Here is a 19,240-nt window from a genome sequence, read left to right on the forward strand (position 1 = left end):
ATTTTCAAACACAAAGAGCAAAACAGTAACAATGCAGTGACATGACAATAATCTGCATAACTAATCATACGCTAAATAGTTGAAAGTTAAATTTATGTATGAGATAGCCTAGATGATTGTCTATAAAATGATGGTAGTCTCACATTCAAATCTGTAGTGGATGGTGAGATATGGAGACTAATGCGGGCTTTACACGAGACGAGCTATCGTGCGATGCATCGTCGGGGTCACGGTTTTCGTGACGCACATCCGGCATCGTTCATGACGTCGTCTCGTGTGACACCTCCGAGCGATGCAGAATCGCTCACAAATCGTGAGTCGTGTACTCGTCGCTAAGTTTTAAAAAATTGTTTATTTAACATGGCGCCGGTTGTTCATCATACCCGGGGTAGCACACATTGCTCCGTGTGACACCCCGATAACGATAAACACAGCTTACCTGCATCCCGCGGCACCCGCCGGCTATGCAGAAGGAAGGAGGTGGGCGGGATATTTACGTCCCGCTCATCTCTGCCCCTCCACTTCTATTGGTCGGCGGCTGTGTGACATCGCTGTGACGCCGAACGTCCCTCTCCCTTCAGGAAGAGGATGTTCGCCGCCCACAGCGAGGTCGCTCAGCAGGTAAGTACGTGTGACGGTGGTTTAACGACTTTGTGCGACACGGGCAGCAATTTGCCCGTGACGCACAAACGACGGGGGCGGGTATGATCGCTCATGCAATCGCACGATAGCTCGTAACGTGTAAAGCCCGCATAACAGTCAAAAGTACAAAACATACCCTTTTGCTAGTCCAGTGTATAAATATAGTATCTACTATTGTAATAGTGTACTACATCTTGCTCTATTGCAAAGGGAAGTTTGTGGTTTCCACTAAACCTCATTATTGACTGTGAGGGCCCTTTAACATGTGAAGGATCCGAGGCTCGGATAGAGTTCTGATACTGGTAAAACAATTTGGTATGTGTTTTAATGTGGTTGGCAAGAGGTGCAATTCATAGAGCTTGGTAAGTTACGTTTTTTTTTTGTGCATACTGTAGCTGGTGAAATGAAAATTGCTTTGTTTGTACGAGGAGTAAAATAAAGCTGGTTTAGGCCAGTTTAAAAGGCTATTCTTTGAACTGCTTATTTTTCATGAAGCACAGTGAATGCATATTTATTGTTAATATACAGTCTAAGCACAACATGCAGTTTCTTTCTTGTACCTTTTTATGTGTTCTATCTGCCCCTTAGTTCATCCAGCCAGCTTCACATAGGTTAATGGGCGGTACTATTCTTATCTGCAAAAACCTACATTTCCCAGTAGCACTTACTTTTTCTCAGTGCTGCAGACCCCTCCCCCTTTCCCTGTGCACCTGACCTGACTAGCCCTACTACTCTGAGATATCATCAAACTATCTCGTATAAGCGTAGAATTCACTTAGAGCTTATGTGCACCTTCTGTCCTGTACAGTACATTGTCTGACTGATTTTATGCCATCTACATCAGTATAATGACTCACCCCAGGCCTACGGGGTACTTAGTTCCGGGCCTGGTTATGTTGGGACAGTTTACTGGGTGGCCTTTGCCCGGTTCCGTGTCCCTTTGGGTCACTTTAAAACGCTGTTATTTACAGGGGAATTGTAATAAAAGTTTTTATCAAGACGCCACTTGCGGGTTGCGGCTATTTTAGTGGAGCCGCCGCTGCACAGTTCTCACTACTGGGGCTGGTGTTAGTGGCAGCCTGGAGGTTGGGCCCTCCGCAAGTAGAGCCAAGCCCCAGGGGATAGATGATGTTGTTCGGCGCAGAAAGAAGGCAGGCCACACAAGAGATTGTAATGTAACTGGTATCTTTACTCACGAGTTTGTAAAGGCTGGCAACCCGGTGAAGGCTGGTCCTCACCACTGGTCCCCTTAGTTCCAGTGCCGGTGTGGTGACCTGGTGGCTGTCTTCGCCTGCACCCATCTCTGGTTGGTGGGTCCCCGTGGCTTGGAGCGTCTGGGGGTCCCCTCCTGGTATTCTCTCAGTCTAAGGCGGACTTTGCACGTTGCAACATCGCAAGCCGATGCTGCGATGTCACACGCGATAGTCCCCGCCCCCGTCGCAGGTACGATATCTTGTGATAGTTGGCGTAGCAATGATTATCGCTACGCCAGCTTCACATGCACTCACCTGCCCTGCGACCGTCGCTCTGGCCGGCGACCCGCTGTTAGGGCCAGGTGGATGGGCAGACCCGGGAGGTGGATCCACTGGGCCGAACTCCTTGATGAAGGTAAGGGGTTCGGTAGCCGGAGCACTATAGGTAGCAGGACAGTCCGCGCACAAGAGCACAATGGAGAAGTCCCTGGGACCACGGGGTCACTGATGGTAGTCCGGGTGACGGAGCTCAGGTTCGGAAGCCGGGATGATGTCAGGCGGGGTCCGGAACCGTTGGAGCGAGATGACGGGTCACCGCAGGGAACAGAGATGGAACGGACTGTCAGGATGGCAGATAGGCAGCGTTCGGGGTTCGGGATTCGGCAGGACCGGATGGCAATGCAGGATCGGCTCTAGAAGAGAGAGAGGTAAGTATCTCACAGGAACACAAGGAGACCTGACTCCTAGCTTGGGAAACTCGAAGAACAGGCCCCGCCCCCTTGGACATTAAACCCCTTTATACCCTGTACCTGTGTGCTTCATTTCCTGTCAGTGGACACTGGCCCTTTAAGAAAGGGTCAGTGACCGCGCGCGCGCCCTAATGCGCATGCGCGCGGCCCGGGTGCCAGAAGCCAGGGCAGGAAGCTGAGAGGAGGAAGCAGCAGAGCCGGGCTGGGGCTGGGAAGCCGACGGGCGCCGGGAGCGGGGACCAGGAGGCCTGGGAAGCGCGGGCAATGGAGGCTGGAGAGCGGGGAGCGTGGCAGGTGAGCCGGGGAGCGGAGCAGAGGACCCGGGGAGTGTGACAGTACCCCCCCCCCACGCTCCCCTCCCCGCAACTGGGACAGGAAGGCACGGATCAGAGGAGTGCCCACATTCTCCCTGGGCTCCCAGGACCTATCCTCAGGACCATACCCTGCCCAGTCCACCAGGAAGAACTGTCGACCCCGTACGGTCTTCATGGCCACGATATCCCTTACCGCATAGATGTCGTCATCAGCAAAAGGAGGAGGAGCCGGACTGGCAGCAGCGGAGAAGGGACCAAGGACAACCGGCTTGAGCAGAGAGACATGGAAGGAGTTGGGTATCCTCATCGTGGCCGGGAGCTGCAGTTTGTAGGAGACCTCATTGATCTTGCCGAGGACTTTAAATGGTCCGATGTAGCGAGGTCCCAGCTTGTAGGATGGCAACTTCAATCGGACGTACTTGGACGCAAGCCAGACGAGATCTCCGGGGGAGAAACACGGAGGATCCAGACGTCTCTTGTCTGCGTGTCTCTTCATCCGCAGGGATGCACGTGCAAGGGACGCCTTAACTGAGTCCCAAATGGTTGTAAAGTCACGGACTACCGCATCAGCAGCAGGGATATCCGAGGAAGAGGATACAGGCAATGGGACAGAAGGCTGAAGTCCGTAGACGACATGGAAGGGAGAACTGGAGGAGGACTCACTGACGTGGTGATTATGGGAGAATTCAGCCCAAGGAAGAAGCGTGGACCAATCGTCATGATGGGTGTTGACGTAGTGACGTAAGAAAGAGGTCAATATCTGATTGACCCGTTCCACTTGGCCGTTCGACTGAGGATGGTAGGCAGAAGAAAAGTCCAGAGTTACTCCCAGATGTTTACAGAGAGCCCTCCAGAAGCGGGAGGTGAACTGAGTTCCTCTGTCGGACACAATGTGTGATGGAAAGCCATGCAAGCGGAAGATGTGATGTATATAGGCGTCCGCGAGTTCCTGGGCAGAGGGCAGTCCAGCCATAGGGACGAAATGGGCCATTTTAGAGAACCGATCCACCACGACCCATATGACTGTGTGTCCGGAGGACAATGGCAAGTCCGTAATAAAGTCCATCGCAATGTGTTGCCAGGGAACTGAGGGTATAGGGAGAGGCAGAAGACGACCATATGGCAGGTGTTTGGGCATCTTGTTCCTGGCACAAGAGGAGCAGGCAGAGACAAAAGAGGCGACGTCCGTGCGAAGGGATGGCCACCAGTAATGACGTACAATCGCACTCCAAGTTCTCTTCTGACCAGCATGACCGGCTGTTTTCGAGGCATGGCCCCAGTGTAACACTTTTTGCCTGTCAGTCTCAGAGACATAGGTCTTCCCGGGCGGTATCTGGGCCAGGGTGACAGGAGCCACCGGAATAATCTTACTTGGACAGATGATGGGTTGGGATGTCTCCTCCTCCTGCTCCATGGGCATGAAAGACCTAGACAAGGCATCAGCGCGTACATTCTTGTTCGCGGGTCGGAAATGGAGCTGGAAATCGAACCGGGCAAAGAACAAGGACCACCTGGCTTGCCGTGGGTTCAGTCGCTGAGCAGACCGCAGGTATTCCAGGTTCTTGTGGTCCGTGTAAATAATAACGGGGTACACTGCTCCTTCCAGAAGATAGCGCCATTCCTCCAGAGCCAGTTTGACTGCCAATAGCTCTCGGTCACCGATGGTGTAATTGCGTTCAGGCGCTGAGAAGCTCTTGGAGAAGAAACCGCAAGTCACCATCTTCCCGGAGGAGGTCTTCTGCATGAGCACTGCTCCGGCTCCCGAGGAGGAGGCATCCACCTCCAAGGTGAACTGGCGGTTTAACTCCGGACGGTGGAGTACAGGAGAGGAGGCAAAGGCCCGCTTTAGAGAGCCAAACGCGGCGTCGGCCGCAGGTGACCAGTCCTTTGGATTATCCCCCTTCTTGGTCAAGGCGTAGAGAGGAGCAGTCAGAGCAGAGAAGTGAGGGATGAACTGGCGGTAGTAGTTGGCGAATCCCAGAAAGCGTTGGATTGCCTTCAGTCCAGAAGGAGGCGGCCAGTTGAGAATGGAAGAGACCTTCTTTGGATCCATCTGCAGTCCGGTATCGGTGATGAGGTAACCCAGGAAGGGGAGAGAAGACTGTTCGAAGACACACTTCTCGTACTTGGCGTACAGACGATTCTCTCTCAATCTTTGTAGAACCAGTTGCACGTTCTCTCGGTGGGTCTGGAGGTCCGGAGAGAAGACAAGGATGTCATCCAGATATACCACCACACAGACGTAGAGAAGGTCCCGGAACACGTCGTTCACTAATTCTTGGAAGACTGCTGGTGCGTTACACAGGCCGAAGGGGATCACGCAGTATTCATAGTGCCCATCGCGAGTGTTGAACGCGGTTTTCCATTCGTCCCCCGAGCGGATACGGACCAGGTTGTAGGCACCCCGAAGATCCAACTTGGTGAACACACGTGCTCCTCTGAGCCGATCAAACAATTCGGGGATGAGCGGCAGGGGGTACTTGTTTTTTACGGTGATTTGGTTCAATCCCCGGTAGTCTATGCATGGGCGTAAGTCGCCCTCTTTCTTCTTCACGAAGAAGAAGCCTGCTCCAGCAGGAGAGGAGGATCTCCGAATGAATCCCCTTGCCAGGCTCTCTGTGATGTAGGTAGACATGGCCCTTGTTTCGGCTGGAGACAGTGGATATATCCGTCCTCGAGGTGGTGTAGTTCCCGGGAGCAGGTCAATGGCACAATCGTAAGGACGATGTGGCGGAAGCACCTCTGACTCCTTCTTATCAAAGACGTCCGCGAAGGACCAATAGGCTGAGGGCAGTCCCGGTAGGGACTCTGGAACCGGAGGTCGCCGGATGGCTTGTATGGTCTTCAGACAGTTCTCATGGCAAGAAGAACCCCATCGAGTGATTTCACCAGTGCCCCAGCTGACTGAAGGTTCGTGTGTCCGTAACCAAGGAAGGCCCAGCAGGATTTGATGTGACATGTGTGGGAGGACGTAGAGAGCGATGTTCTCGGTGTGCAGAGCACCGATACGCAGTTCAACCGGCCTGGTGATCCAGGAGATGGTGTCAGAGAGGGGTCTCCCATCCACAGAGGCAATCACTAGGGGTTTGGCGAGTGGAGTAACAGGCACCTGGTACTTGTCCACCGTGGCCTGCTGGATGAAATTGCCTGCTGCCCCAGAATCGAGGTACGCCTTAGCCGTGAACCGCGTCTCTCCCGTTGTCACTTGCACAGTCCATGTAACCGGGTCTGAGAGAGTCCCAGCACCTAGGGTGGCCTCTCCTACCAACCCTAGGCTTTGGAGTTTCCCGGCCTCTCTGGACAGGAGCGTAGCAGGTGTGTGCCCTCTCCGCAGTAGAAGCAGAGACCCTTGGCGAGCCGCTCTGCTCGACGTTGTTCAGACTGTCGCACACGGTCGATCTGCATGGGCTCATGGACGGAGACACCAGATGCCGTTGACTGGAGTACGGCGGGCTTCTGCGGAGGAGAGGAATGCCGTACCGGACGTCTCTCACGGGACACCTCTTTGGACCGCTCCTGAAAGCGAATGTCCACTCGAGTCGCTAGGGTAATCAGGGCGTCCAGGGTGGACGGTACGTCACGACCAGCCAGCTCATCTTTGATTCGACCCGAGAGTCCTTCCCAGAAGGCGGCGGTTAGGGCCTCGTTATTCCACCCGAGTTCCGAAGCCAAGGTGCGGAAACGGATGGCGTATTGACCCACCGTCAGAGTTCCCTGACGTAACCGGAGAAGAGATGAAGCAGACGCGGAGGCGCGTCCGGGCTCGTCAAAGGTGCCGCGAAAGGCCTACAGGAACTCCTGGAGGTTCTTGGTCATAGGGTCCTCCTTCTCCCACAAGGGGTTCATCCACGCCAGTGCCTCGCCCTCTAGGTGAGACATTATGAAGGCGACCTTGGCTTGGTCGGAGGCAAACAAATGCGGCAGCTGCGTGAAATGGAGGGAGCATTGGTTTATAAACCCCCTGCAGGTCTTGGGATCTCCGGCGTACCGGGGTGGTGAGGCCAAACGAAGTCTGGAAGCATCCGAGGAGGCTGCCACGGGAGCTGGGGCCGTGGATTGACTAGTGGAGGCCCGAGGCGCTGAAGATGTGACCGATGCTTGTAGCGTGTTCAAGCGGGCGTCCACGGAAGTCATAAAGTTCAGCATGCGGGTCTGGACTTCACGCTGGCGTTGGAGTTCCTCATGCAAGGCCGCTAGTGCTTCGGCGGGATCCATGGCCTGTTCTTACTGTTAGGGCCAGGTGGATGGGCAGACCCGGGAGGTGGATCCACTGGGCCGAACTCCTTGATGAAGGTAAGGGGTTCGGTAGCCGGAGCACTATAGGTAGCAGGACAGTCCGCGCACAAGAGCACAATGGAGAAGTCCCTGGGACCACGGGGTCACTGATGGTAGTCCGGGTGACGGAGCTCAGGTTCGGAAGCCGGGATGATGTCAGGCGGGGTCCGGAACCGTTGGAGCGAGATGACGGGTCACCGCAGGGAACAGAGATGGAACGGACTGTCAGGATGGCAGATAGGCAGCGTTCGGGATTCGGCAGGACCGGATGGCAATGCAGGATCGGCTCCAGAAGAGAGAGAGGTAAGTATCTCACAGGAACACAAGGAGACCTGACTCCTAGCTTGGGAAACACGAAGAACAGGCCCCGCCCCCTTGGACATTAAACCCCTTTATACCCTGTACCTGTGTGCTTCATTTCCTGTCAGTGGACACTGGCCCTTTAAGAAAGGGTCAGTGACCGCGCGCGCGCCCTAATGCGCATGCGCGCGGCCCGGGTGCCAGAAGCCAGGGCAGGAAGCTGAGAGGAGGAAGCAGCAGAGCCGGGCTGGGGCTGGGAAGCCGACGGGCGCCGGGAGCGGGGACCAGGAGGCCTGGGAAGCGCGGGCAATGGAGGCTGGAGAGCGGGAAGCGTGGCAGGTGAGCCGGGGAGCGTAGCAGAGGACCCGGGGAGCGTGACACCCGCCTCCTTCCTAAGGGGGCGGGTCGTGCGGCGTCACAGCGACGTCACACGGCAGGTGGCCAATGGCGGCGGAGGGGCGGAGATGAGCAGGATGTAAACATCCCGCCCACCTCCTTCCTTCCGTATAGCCGCTGGCGGCAGGTAAGGAGATGTTCCTCGCTCCTGCAGCTTCACACACAGCGATGTGTGCTGCCGCAGGAACGAGGAACTACATCGTACCTGTCGCGGCACCGGCATTATGGAAATGTCGGAGCCTGCACCGATGATACGATAACAACGCTTTTGCGCTCGTTCATCGTATCATCTAGGATTTACACACTACGACATCGCAAGTGATGCCGGATGTGCGTCACTTTCGATTTGACCCCACCGACATCGCACCTGCGATGTCGTAGTGTGCAAAGCCGCCCTTAGTCCGTATGACAGATAGATTGAACCCTGTGGGGTCGGTTTTTCTGGTCCTGTTCCCCGGTTCTCCCATTGCTACTGTGTCTCGAACTTTACAGTCAGTGAGGTCCTTGATGGTCAATTTCAAATTCAAGTGATTTTGGGCGGTATTTGCTTCAAGTTCGGCCGTTCGAGTTACCCTTCAATAACAGTTCGATCACCAAAAGCGTAGCTAGTTACAAACTGGCTTTTCACTGTAATACTGTCAGTCACTGTTACTAATGATATTATCAAAATTCAGCGTATAATGTGCGGGGGCGACGGGGTTTAGATCAGTGCTGCTGAGTGCTGAAAGAATGGCGATCGCCATTTTTTTTTCCTAACCGCGCATACAGTAGAGCGGGCCATGCTGTCAGCCAATCACAGACACACACACACACACAGCAAAGTGGATTTTTGCCAAACAAGCAAGGGCATGTGCCATTGGCTGTGCATGTCACTTGTCTTTGCCCTATAAGACCTGGCCATTTTTCCCATCGCCGCCATTATCTCTCTGCTGCGGGTGTGTGACAGTCACCACTCCCGCTGCTGCTGCTGCTGTGTGCGCTATACACTTATACAGTGCAAGCTACACATCGGTTAAGGGATTAGGGACTACTTGTAATTTCAGCCCTTTTCAGGGCTACATTACAGCAGTTCATAGCCATTTTTGCTAGACAGGTCTGTGCCAGCGCTGTGCAAGGGTTTATCACAGCGTATGCCTAAATCAGCTCAGGCAGTTCCTTGTGGCATAGTTACATTGTCTGGGATAGTATTGGAGGGTTCCTCTGCTGACAAGAAAGCTAACTCACCTCTGCATTGTACACCATCTCTCCATTTTTGCTACGGCATTTTAAGTGCAAGAAGTGCAGGCAGTTCCTTGGGGCATAGTTTCATTGTCTGGGATAGTCAGTGAGGGTTCCTCTGCTGACAAAAAAGCTATACCACCTCTGCATTTTACACCACCTCTCCATTTTGCTACGCCATTTTAAGTGCAAAAAGTGCAGGCAGTTTTAGTGGCATAGTTTCATTGTCTGGGATAGTTAGTAGGTGAGGGTTCCTCTGCTGACAAGAAAGCTAGACCACCTCTGCATACTACACCACTTCTCCATTTTTGCTATGCCATTTTAAGTCCAAAAAGTGCAGGCAGTTCCTTGGGGCATAGTTTCATTGTCTGGGATAGTAAGTGAGGGTTCCTCTGCTGACAAGAAAGCTATACCACCTCTGCATTGTACACCACCTCCCCATTTTTGCCTCGCCATTTTAAGTGCAAAAAGTGCAGGCAGTTCCTTGGGGCATATTATCATTGTCTGGGATAGTCAGTGACATTCCTCTGCTGACAACAAAGCTACACTACCTCTGCATTCTACACCACCTCTCCATTTCTGCTACGCAATTTTAAGTGCAACAAACAATGTCCAATTTGTTCACAAACAAAATGAGTGGCAAAAGGACAGATGCTGGTGGAAAGGGGAACAGGCAAGTTGGAAAGGGAAAAATAGTTTGTGTCTGTGGGGTAGGTGGTAAAGCAACAGTAACATCTGCTGAAGAAAGACCATCTTCCAACAAAAGTAAGATGTCTATTACTTTCCATGGACAATCTGATATGATCCCTTTGTTACGGAAACGACCATTGCTACCAAAGGTAGATAAGGCACAAAAACAGCAGATGCTTGAATGGATCTCAAGTGCTCCATCAAGTGGCCTCTCCTCCACCTCTATTTCAACATCCCAAAGACTCCAGTCCTCTGAGTTGTCACCCCAATCACACTTGCTTTCTACCAGCTCTTAAGTCTCCACCCTCCCTGCAGAGTATGGGGTAACAGAGATGGTTGCGTCTGCAGAGCTGTTCAGTCACACTATAGCCTGGGAATCAGAGGTCTGCTCCAAAGCTACAGTGAGTCCAGACAAGGAAATGATCGGCGGTGATGCCCAGAAGCTTTGTGAGTCAGATTCAGGCCCAGATGAAGAAGGTTCTGAGCATAATGTAGACCCTCATTCCGAAACTGTAACTCCTCTTGTTGGCGACAATGAGGAACATGCTGATGACGATGAGACTCAGATACCTGATTGGAATGACAACTTAACTATTCGGTTAGGGCAGGAAGAGGTTGGCTCTGAGGACGAGGGGAGTGCAAACATACAGGGTGATGATGAGGTTGTAGATCCCACTTACTGTCAACCCACAGTCAGGAACTTGATGAGGTCAGCAGAGGCGGTGGAGGAGGATGCGACTGACGACTAGGTTAGCTTGCCCCTTCCTGGACACAGACGGAGCACTGGAAGCACGTCAACAACTGCATCCTCAGCCACAACTCTGCCTGTGAGCACAAGTCGGGGTGGCTCTGCAGGTCGCATGGGCTCTAACCCTTGCCTAGACTGGTCCTTTTTTGACATCGCAAAGGATCTCCCAACTCATGTCATTTGTAAGATTTGTTGCCAATCTCTAAGTAGAGGCCAAAACCTTAATAGTTTGACTACTTCGTCTATAAATCGTCACATGGATATGAAGCATAAGTCACAGTGGGAAGCTCACTGTGCTACAATGCGGCCTAGCGGAGCGGGCCAACCAACGTCTGCCCCTTCAAGTTCATCCGCGCGCTCTTCATCCTCTATGACTGTGGGGACAGCAGTCACACATGCTTTTGGACGCAGACCTTCCACCTCTTTAACCGCAACAGGCAGTGTGATTGGCAGGTCGTCAGTTGTTTTGAAAGGGGAAACAGCTGCTGGTGTTGAGCTATCTCAGACATCGAGAGCACCACCTTTGGATGAAGGCAACATTATGTCTCCGCCTGCACTTTCCTCACAGACCAGCAGTTTTCCAGGGACACCCTACTCAACGCCGTCTCAGCACAGCAGCCAGCCCTCGGTCCCCCAGATGTGGACAAGTAAAAGACCATTTCATTCTAGCCATGACAAAGCTAAGAGGTTGAATTTCACCATCTGCAAGCTGTTGGCTACAGAAATGCTGCCTTCCGCGTGGTGGATACAGAAGCTTTTCGAGACCTTATGTCCATCACAGTGCCCCAGTACCAGATGCCCAGTCTCCACTACTTCTCCAAGAAAGGTGTGCCTGCGCTACACCAGCACGTCACACACAACATCACCACTTCCTTGAGAGAGTCTGTGTGTGAACGGGAGCATTTCACCACAGATACTTGGACCAGTAAGCATGGACAGGGGCATTACATGTCGCTGACTGGGCACTGGGTAACTATGGTGAGAGATGGAGAAGGGTCTGCTGTACAAGTCTTGCCGTCCCCACGAGCTGTGCGTCAATCCTCTGTATGTAGAAGTTCCTCAACTGCTTCTGCCTCTTCCACCTCGTCTGGGTCCTTCACCTCCGCCCAAAGCCTGTCTGGTCAGGCCACCCGCGTTGTAACTGCGCACAAGGAATCCCGCACACCTCCTTACTATGCTGGCAGCAGAGCTCAACGGCATCAGGTGGTCTTTAAATGTCTGGGAAATATGAGTCACACAACTGACCAGTTGTGGTCAGCTCTGGAGACCGAGTTTCGTCAATGGTTGTCTTCACTCAACCTGCAGCCAGGAAAGGCCGTGTGCGACAATGCTGCAAACCTGGGTGCGGCCCTTCGCCGGGGCAAGGTAACACACGTGCCTTGTATGGCTCACGTGTTGAACCTTGTTGTCCAGCTATTTTTAACCCACTATCCCGGCCTAGATGGGCTTCTGCACAGGGCACGGTCACTATGTGCTCACTTCCGGTGTTCACACGCCGCAGCTGAACAACTTGCATCGCTCCAGAAGTCTTTCGGCCTGCCGATTCACCGCCTAAAATGCGATGTGTCGACATGCTGGAATTCGACTCTCCACATGTTGCAGCGACTGTGGCAGCACCGCCGAGCCCTAGTGCAATACGTAATGACGTATACCCTGGGCCAACGAGATCCAGAGGTGGGGCAGATCACGCTGCTGGAGTGGTCTCAGATCAAGGATCTATGCACCCTTCTGCACAGTTTCAACATGGCGACGAAGATGTTTAGCGCTGACAATGCCATTATCTGCATGACAATTGCAGTCATTTACATGCTGGAGCACACTCTAAAGAGTATTCGGAGTCAGGTGGTGGGACAAGAGGAAGGGGAGGAAGTACAGGAGGATTCATATGCGGAAGGGATACCAAGATCTACGAGGTCCAGACGGTCAGCATCACTAAGGCGGCATGCATGGGATGGTGGGGGAGAGGGATCAACAAGGGCGCATGATAGCATCCAAACTGTTGAGGAAGGTGCAGGAGCCCAGGAAGAAACTGGCGATGGGCATGGAAGACTCAGCAGATGAGGGAGACCTTGATCACATTTCTGTTGTTCGAGGTTGGGGGGAGAGGTCAGAGGAAGGAAGCATGATTCTCACCTCGCTTCCACCAACATAGCAAGGACTTGGTCCTCCTGGATGCACAAGTCACATGAGCGCCTTCTTGCTGCACTACCTACAACATGACCCTCGGATTGTCAGAATTGGAAGTAATGCTGATGTACCGCCCCGCAGTCTCGGCTGCGACCCGGGGGTCACGTCGCTCTGGAAGGGTGTAGTGGCGGCGCACGCAGGGGTGGTGGGGTGGTGGTATGGTAAAGTTCGTGATGCCACCCACGGGTTGTGGTGATGGTGGACACCACCGCTGCGGTAAAGGTACGGGGACTCCCGTGAGTGGTGTAGGGGTGCAGCTAGGTGTTGACCCCTCCGTGGATAGGGGATGTTGGTCCTGGGGCCCAGTTGGTGATGGGCCGGGGTGCGGGGGGCAAGGTGGCGGTGCAGCACGGTGCGGTGCCCGAGGGCACTGGTGTTCTCACGATTAAACCACACAGAGTCACTAGTAAACCAAACGGGGTGACGAACAGGGCCCACAGCCGGCTGCAGCTTCTCCAGATAGGTTGGTAATGTCCGCCTTTCTCCTGCACCTGTTTGTGATCTTGGCTACCGTGCCTGGGCACTGGTAGCCCGCTCCCCGGCGTGTATGTGTCGTAGGAGCCCGTTTGCCCACAGACGCTGGCCCTTGGATCTCTGGCCTCTTGCGGTGGCTCCTATCTGGACGGGTTAGGCTGTTGCCTTCGATCGGGACTTAGGTGGGAATGAACCCCTGAGGTCCAGACTGCAATCAGTTGATTTGACTATGGTGGTGGCTTATAGCCTAGTTCGGGGTCTGAGTACCCTGCCTGGTGCTCCGGTATCCAGTTAGCTCCCCGGTTCGGTTCCGGCGGGCCACTACCCTGTCCCGGTCCCTTACGGTTCCGCTGGTCGTATTCCCGGTCTCTTGCAGGCGGCCACTATCGTCTGCCTGCCTGACTGATCTGGGGTCCCAGGCTCCTACCCAGGCCCCAAGCATAACTCACTCCTCTCTCCTTGCTCCCAAAACTCTATCCGCTCGTGTTTTTCCTGCCTCAGGCCAGCAGACTCCTCAGAGGGCATGTCTATCCACCTGACTCCGCCCACCTGGTGTGCCTGTCTGACTGTGAGGGAGGCAATCAGGTCTTTTGGTTGACTGGTGGTACCTAACTGGGGTAGGGGTGTATGTGGTGAGTGTAATGACCTGTAACCCCTGGGGTGACCAGGGCGTCACACTGACTACTGGGTTGCCACACTCTTAGATCCCCGGTACAAGTCAAAATTTGCTGAAGTAATTCCAGCCATAGAAAGGGACGCACGTATGCATGAGTATCAGCAGAAGTTGTTATGCAATCTTAGCTCGGCTTTTCCACTAAACACCAGTGGTGCACAGAGTGAATCTCACAGTCTAACTTGCCAACCATGGGACTGTCGAGTCATCATCAGTCAAACCGTACCAGCAACACCGTATCTGGTGGTAATAGCAATTTTATGGAATCGTTTCATGAATTTTTTAGACCATTCTTTGCAAGACCACAAGACACAAGAAGTCTGACACATAGTCAACGGCTGGAGAGGATGATACAGGAGTATCTCCAAGTGAATATTGATGCCATGACTCTGCAACTGGAGCCTTGCTCATTTTGGGCTTCCAATCTGGAAAAATGGCCTGAGCTCGCCACTTACGCCTTGGAGATCTTGTCGTGTCCCGCAGCCAGCGTTCTCTCGGAACGTGTCTTCACAGTGCTGCTGTGTGTGTGCTGACAGATAAGCACATGCGTCTGTCCAGTGACAATGTGGACAGACTAATGTGACGCCCTGACCTAGCCAGATAGTCACAGACACAACACCACACACACCTCCTTCCCTGGACAGGTCACACCAGTCACACATGCAAATCCTTGTTGCCACCCTCCAGGGTTGATGCCCACACCAGGTGGGGCGGAGCCAGGTGGTTGGCCCTGCCCACCGAGGAGTTCAGGTCTGGAGGCGGGAAAACACAACAGTGCAGTCTAGAGCAGTCTAGAGAGTGCAGTCGGACAGTAAGGAGGGAGAATTTTGGTGTCTGGGTTGGAGCTCCAGGGTTGATGTCCACACCAGGTGGGGCGGAGCCAGGCGGTTGGCCCTGCCTACTGAGGAGTTCACAGGCTGGAGGCGGGAAAAACACAGTAGTAAGTCCAGTTGTGGGCAGGAGTGAGTGAGGAGTGAAAACTGATGGTGTCTGGGTTGGAGCCCAGGCACATCCAGCAAGGTCGGCAGATGGTGGTGGCCGTCTGCAGGAGTTGGCGAAGGTCAGCGGAACCGTAGGACCAGGGTCGGGCGGTGGCCCGCCGGTACCGAATCGGGGAGCCGATTGGAGCCAAGCACCAGGCAGGGTACTTAGACCCCGACTAGGCTTAAAGCCAACCTCTAGTCAAATTTGCTGATTGCGGTCTGAACCTCATGGGTTCATTCCCAACCAAGTCCCGATTGAAGGCAACAGCCCAACCATTCCGGATAAGCGCCACCGCCAAGGGCAAGAGATCCAAAGGGCCAGCATCTGCGGGCAAACGGGCTCCTCCGGCACGTGTACATCGAGAGACTCCCGGTGCCAAGGCATTGGAGTCAAGAAACAACACACAGGTGCAGGGAAACGACAGCCACCATCAACCCATCCAGGGAAAATAACGTAGCCGGCTGCGGGCCCCGTCCATCCAGTCATTTGGTTTACCAAAGACTCTGTCAATCTGTGTCTGAGTGAGTACACCCGTGCCATCCGGCACCGCGCTGCGCTGCACCGCAACCCTGCACCCTGCGAACCCCATCTTCCGGGAATCCATCCTCCCACCGGGCCCCGGGACCAACAGCCCCTACCCACGGAGGGGTCAACACCAAGCTGCTCCCCGCCATCGCTCCCGGGAATCCCGTCACCAGCAGCGGTGGTGCCCACCGTCACCACAACCCGTGGGTGGCGTCACGAACACTCTATCCTTCCCAAAAAAATCCGACTTCCTTCCCCTTTTCACTCTTTTTCGAGGAGTGCTGCTCGGGCCCCGGGTCCGACCCGCTCGAGCCACCGAGGAGAAGGCACCGGATCCGTGCGCGATCTCCCCGAGCAGACCCCGCGACGGGAAAGCTGGCCCCCACCCTCGACACTAACGTTCATCAAGATGAACAAGTCATGGATCCGCAAGGACTTTTCTACCCCTGTGTCATCCTGGGGAGACTAAAGGCTTGTAGATTTTTGATTGTGCTTTATGAAAATCAACATGTCAAGTTTACAACTGGGGGACAAGTGATGCCACTTAAGTGGTGTCTGTGGCCCAATTTTTGGAAAAAAGGGAGACTCAGGTTGGAATCCCCTTGCTGTGTTTAAAATGATCCAAGATGAGGGGGGGGATGGGAGGGATAGTGTTTATAAGTAATGTTTGTAACAAGTTATGAAGGAATGCTGAAGGGGGGTAGCGGAGACTGAATAATAGAAATATACACTGACGAAGAAGGGGAAGGAGCAAATTTGATGACCGTGACAAATATTTGATCGATAAATTGTAGAGACTATGTTATTTGATATTTTGATTTGTTGACCCTTATTTTCTTCATTCTGTACCCTATTTTACCATTACAAGAAAAGAAATAAAAATTTAGTTTAAAAAATATGATCCAAGATGAAGAAGTCATGGATCCGCAAGGACTTTTCTACCCCTGTGTCATCATGGGGACATGAAAGGCTTGTGGATTTTGAGTGTGCTTCATGCAAATCAACTTGTGAAGTTTGCAACTGGGGGACAATTGATGCCACTTAAGTGGTGTCTGTGGCCCAATTTTTGGAAAAAAGGGAGACTCAGGTTGGAGTCCCCTTGCTGTGTGTTACATGATTTTAGAAGGGCATGACATGCCTATATCTGTGTCTCCTCCTCCTTTTACTCGTCCAGCTCTTTTCTTTTCGCATGAGTATATGTACTTGTCACTTTTCCATGTGTTTGTGGTGTTTTGTGAGTTGTTTGTCACCTTTTGGACACCTTAGATTGGTGTTTTCTATGTGTTTGTATGTGTTTGTGTTTGCCTGCTATTGTCTTCAATGGGGTTCGAAGGTGTTCGTCGAACACACCCGCCGTTCGACGAACTGAACTCGAACACTAGTGGCGGTGGCTCATCTCTAGTCTGGAGCGTTTGCCTGACCTAGCACTCTGTACCCCGCTGGTGCGATGGTTCCGGGAGTACTCCACCGTACCCCACCGCCAACCACATGCCTGGGCCCTCAGGTCCCCGTTACACTCTCCTGTCAGTGCGGTTATGTCCGTCTCCTCTCACTTCCACTTACTGACTCTAACAGACTGTGTATCCCTCCCCCCTGCTTGTCGTCTAGTGGACTGGATCAGCTCCACCCCTAGGTGGCCATCCAACCCTAGCCTGTCACCACTCTTTGGGAATGGGGAAAAACAGGGATTAAATTGAATGTGTTGCTGTTACTGGCAATGATCTTCCGGGTCCCTGGGGGTAGGCCCTGCATCCTGGATAGGATGCAGTTTCCTGTAGCTCCTGATGACTTCTGGGGCGCTGCAATGCCAGTGCGGTTTAACATCATGATCTCTTTCTAGCAGAGCACAACTGTCCTGAACTTCGGCACAACAACAGTTCAAAGTTATGTGCTTTGCTTATTGCAGATAAATGAGTGATGAGAAACTGTGAATGCTGATCCAATGATTACTATGACACATTATGATCCTGAGTCTTATGTATCAAAAGAGTGGCATTTGGGATTTCAGATCTCTGAACTCTCAGCAGAAGGCAACAAATTCAGCTCAACTAATCAAAGCCCCTGTATAGAGACCCTCATACTGCCGAATATCTCTGTCCTCGATATATAAAGCATATGCTGTAGTATAGCTCTCTTTTTTGTCCTCTCTATATGCAGCCAATACTGCTGTATATTTCTCCTTTGTATTGTCTGTGTATACAGCCCCATCCTGCAGTACATTGTTTCTCTTAATTACTAGAATACAGGCACACTGCTGTTTCCTGGTATAAGCTCTACACTGAATGAAGATCAGCCTCTTTTTGTGATATCTCTTACAATAGGAGGTCTATTCTAGACACAGCAGTGCTATGTTGGCAGGATGCTAGCTGAGAGAGATACTGCACTGTGCATGACCAATCAGGAGAACTGGAATTACAGGACAGTTCCAATGGCAACTGGAGAGCCATCCTTAGAAGGGTCAACCTGGAGAGTCATCCTAAGAAAGGTGATATGTGCAAAATGGAGCGGATTTATAAACTATTGTTATTATTATTATTATTATTGCAGCACCATTTATTTCATTGCACTTTTCATGTGAAAGGTGGTATATATAATAAAAATAAATACAATAATAATGACCAGTACAAGACTCAGACCGGTACAGGAGGAGAGAGGACCCTGCCCACGAAGGCTCACAGTCTGCAAGGTATGGGTGAGAATACAGTAGGTGAGGGTAGAGCTAGTCACGTATATGGTATAGTGGAATGAGGCTTAATACAGTTTGTAGGCTTGTCAGAAAAGGAAGATCTCTGTGTTCCTTCTAAGGCTATGTGCCCACGGGAGCCTGTTTGTGCGGATTTTTCTGGATTTTCCAGATAAATCCGCAGGTTTTAGCATGTACAGGCACTCCCCATGTTATCCTATGGGACATGGGGAGTGCTGTGTCCACGCTGCGGAAAGTGCGGCTGCCGAACATGCTGCGGATGTCCGCATTCCACAGGTATAATTGCATGTCAATTATTCATGCGGAATTACCTGCGGATGTCCCGGACCTCCGCTATGGAGATGAGAGGCTGAGACGTCCGCAGGTAAGCCGCGTGAATGTCCGCATGTTTCCTGCAGCTATTCCCCTGTAACCTAGCAGCTAAAAATAGCTGCGGACTCCGGCAAGCAGCTGCGGGAAATATGCACTCGTACCTGCGGATACATCCGCAGGTACGAGCACCCGTGGGCACATAGCCTAAAGGTTTCCACGGTAGGCAAGAGTCTAATATGTTGGGGTAGAGAGATCCAGAGTATGGGTGATGCATGGGAAAAATCTTGTATGCAATTGTGGCAGGAGGAGGAGATAAGAGGGGAGTAGAGAAAGAAGTCGTGTGAAGATTGGAGATTCAAAAACAAGATCCGCAGCACTCTGCGGTGTGAGAAGTTTTAATTTTGCTTCATACAAACAGGTGAGAAAGCATAGGGGAGGTGAGGAAGGGAGCACAGAGGACGACGGTACTGTTTCGCACCTCTAGGGGTGCTTTCACGGGTCCACACTGAAACGTGAATGATAGCCTCTTAAATAGGGTATGTTAGAATTCACGTGTTACAAGTTAAAAACAATTAAAAACATTTACAGAGTGGTAAACAATAGGACTGGTATGAAAGGACAGTTTATCACAATGGATTTGCTGATCATTAATCCTCTATTGTAATCGGGTCATTTTTAAGTCTTTAGGCCCCGTCACACTAAGCAACATCGCTAGCAACATCGCTGCTAACGAACAACTTTTGTGACGTAGCAGCGATGTTGCTAGCGATGTTGCTGTGTGTGACATCCAGCAACAACCTGGCCCCTGCTGTGAGGTCGTTGGTTGTTGCTGAATGTCCTGGGCCATTTTTTAGTT

At 52.4% G+C, this 19,240-nt stretch overlaps 1 long non-coding RNA gene across 2 annotated transcripts in view; it reads left to right on the top strand.

Annotated features, from left to right (window-relative positions):
- The window catches only part of LOC142258667 (uncharacterized), a 108,021-nt gene that overhangs the window by 44,324 nt on the left and 44,457 nt on the right, over nucleotides 1–19,240 (top strand). The window contains exon 3 of one of the 2 annotated variants that reach the window (XR_012727836.1): nucleotides 17,690–17,853. The exons of the other annotated variant lie outside the window; for it this stretch is intronic. This is a non-coding gene — a long non-coding RNA (uncharacterized LOC142258667). The remainder of the gene's footprint in view (nucleotides 1–17,689; nucleotides 17,854–19,240) is intronic. 2 annotated transcript variants of the gene reach the window in all.

Source organism: Anomaloglossus baeobatrachus, assembly GCF_048569485.1.
Source record: "Anomaloglossus baeobatrachus isolate aAnoBae1 chromosome 1 unlocalized genomic scaffold, aAnoBae1.hap1 SUPER_1_unloc_1, whole genome shotgun sequence".
Taxonomy (NCBI): domain Eukaryota; kingdom Metazoa; phylum Chordata; class Amphibia; order Anura; family Aromobatidae; genus Anomaloglossus; species Anomaloglossus baeobatrachus.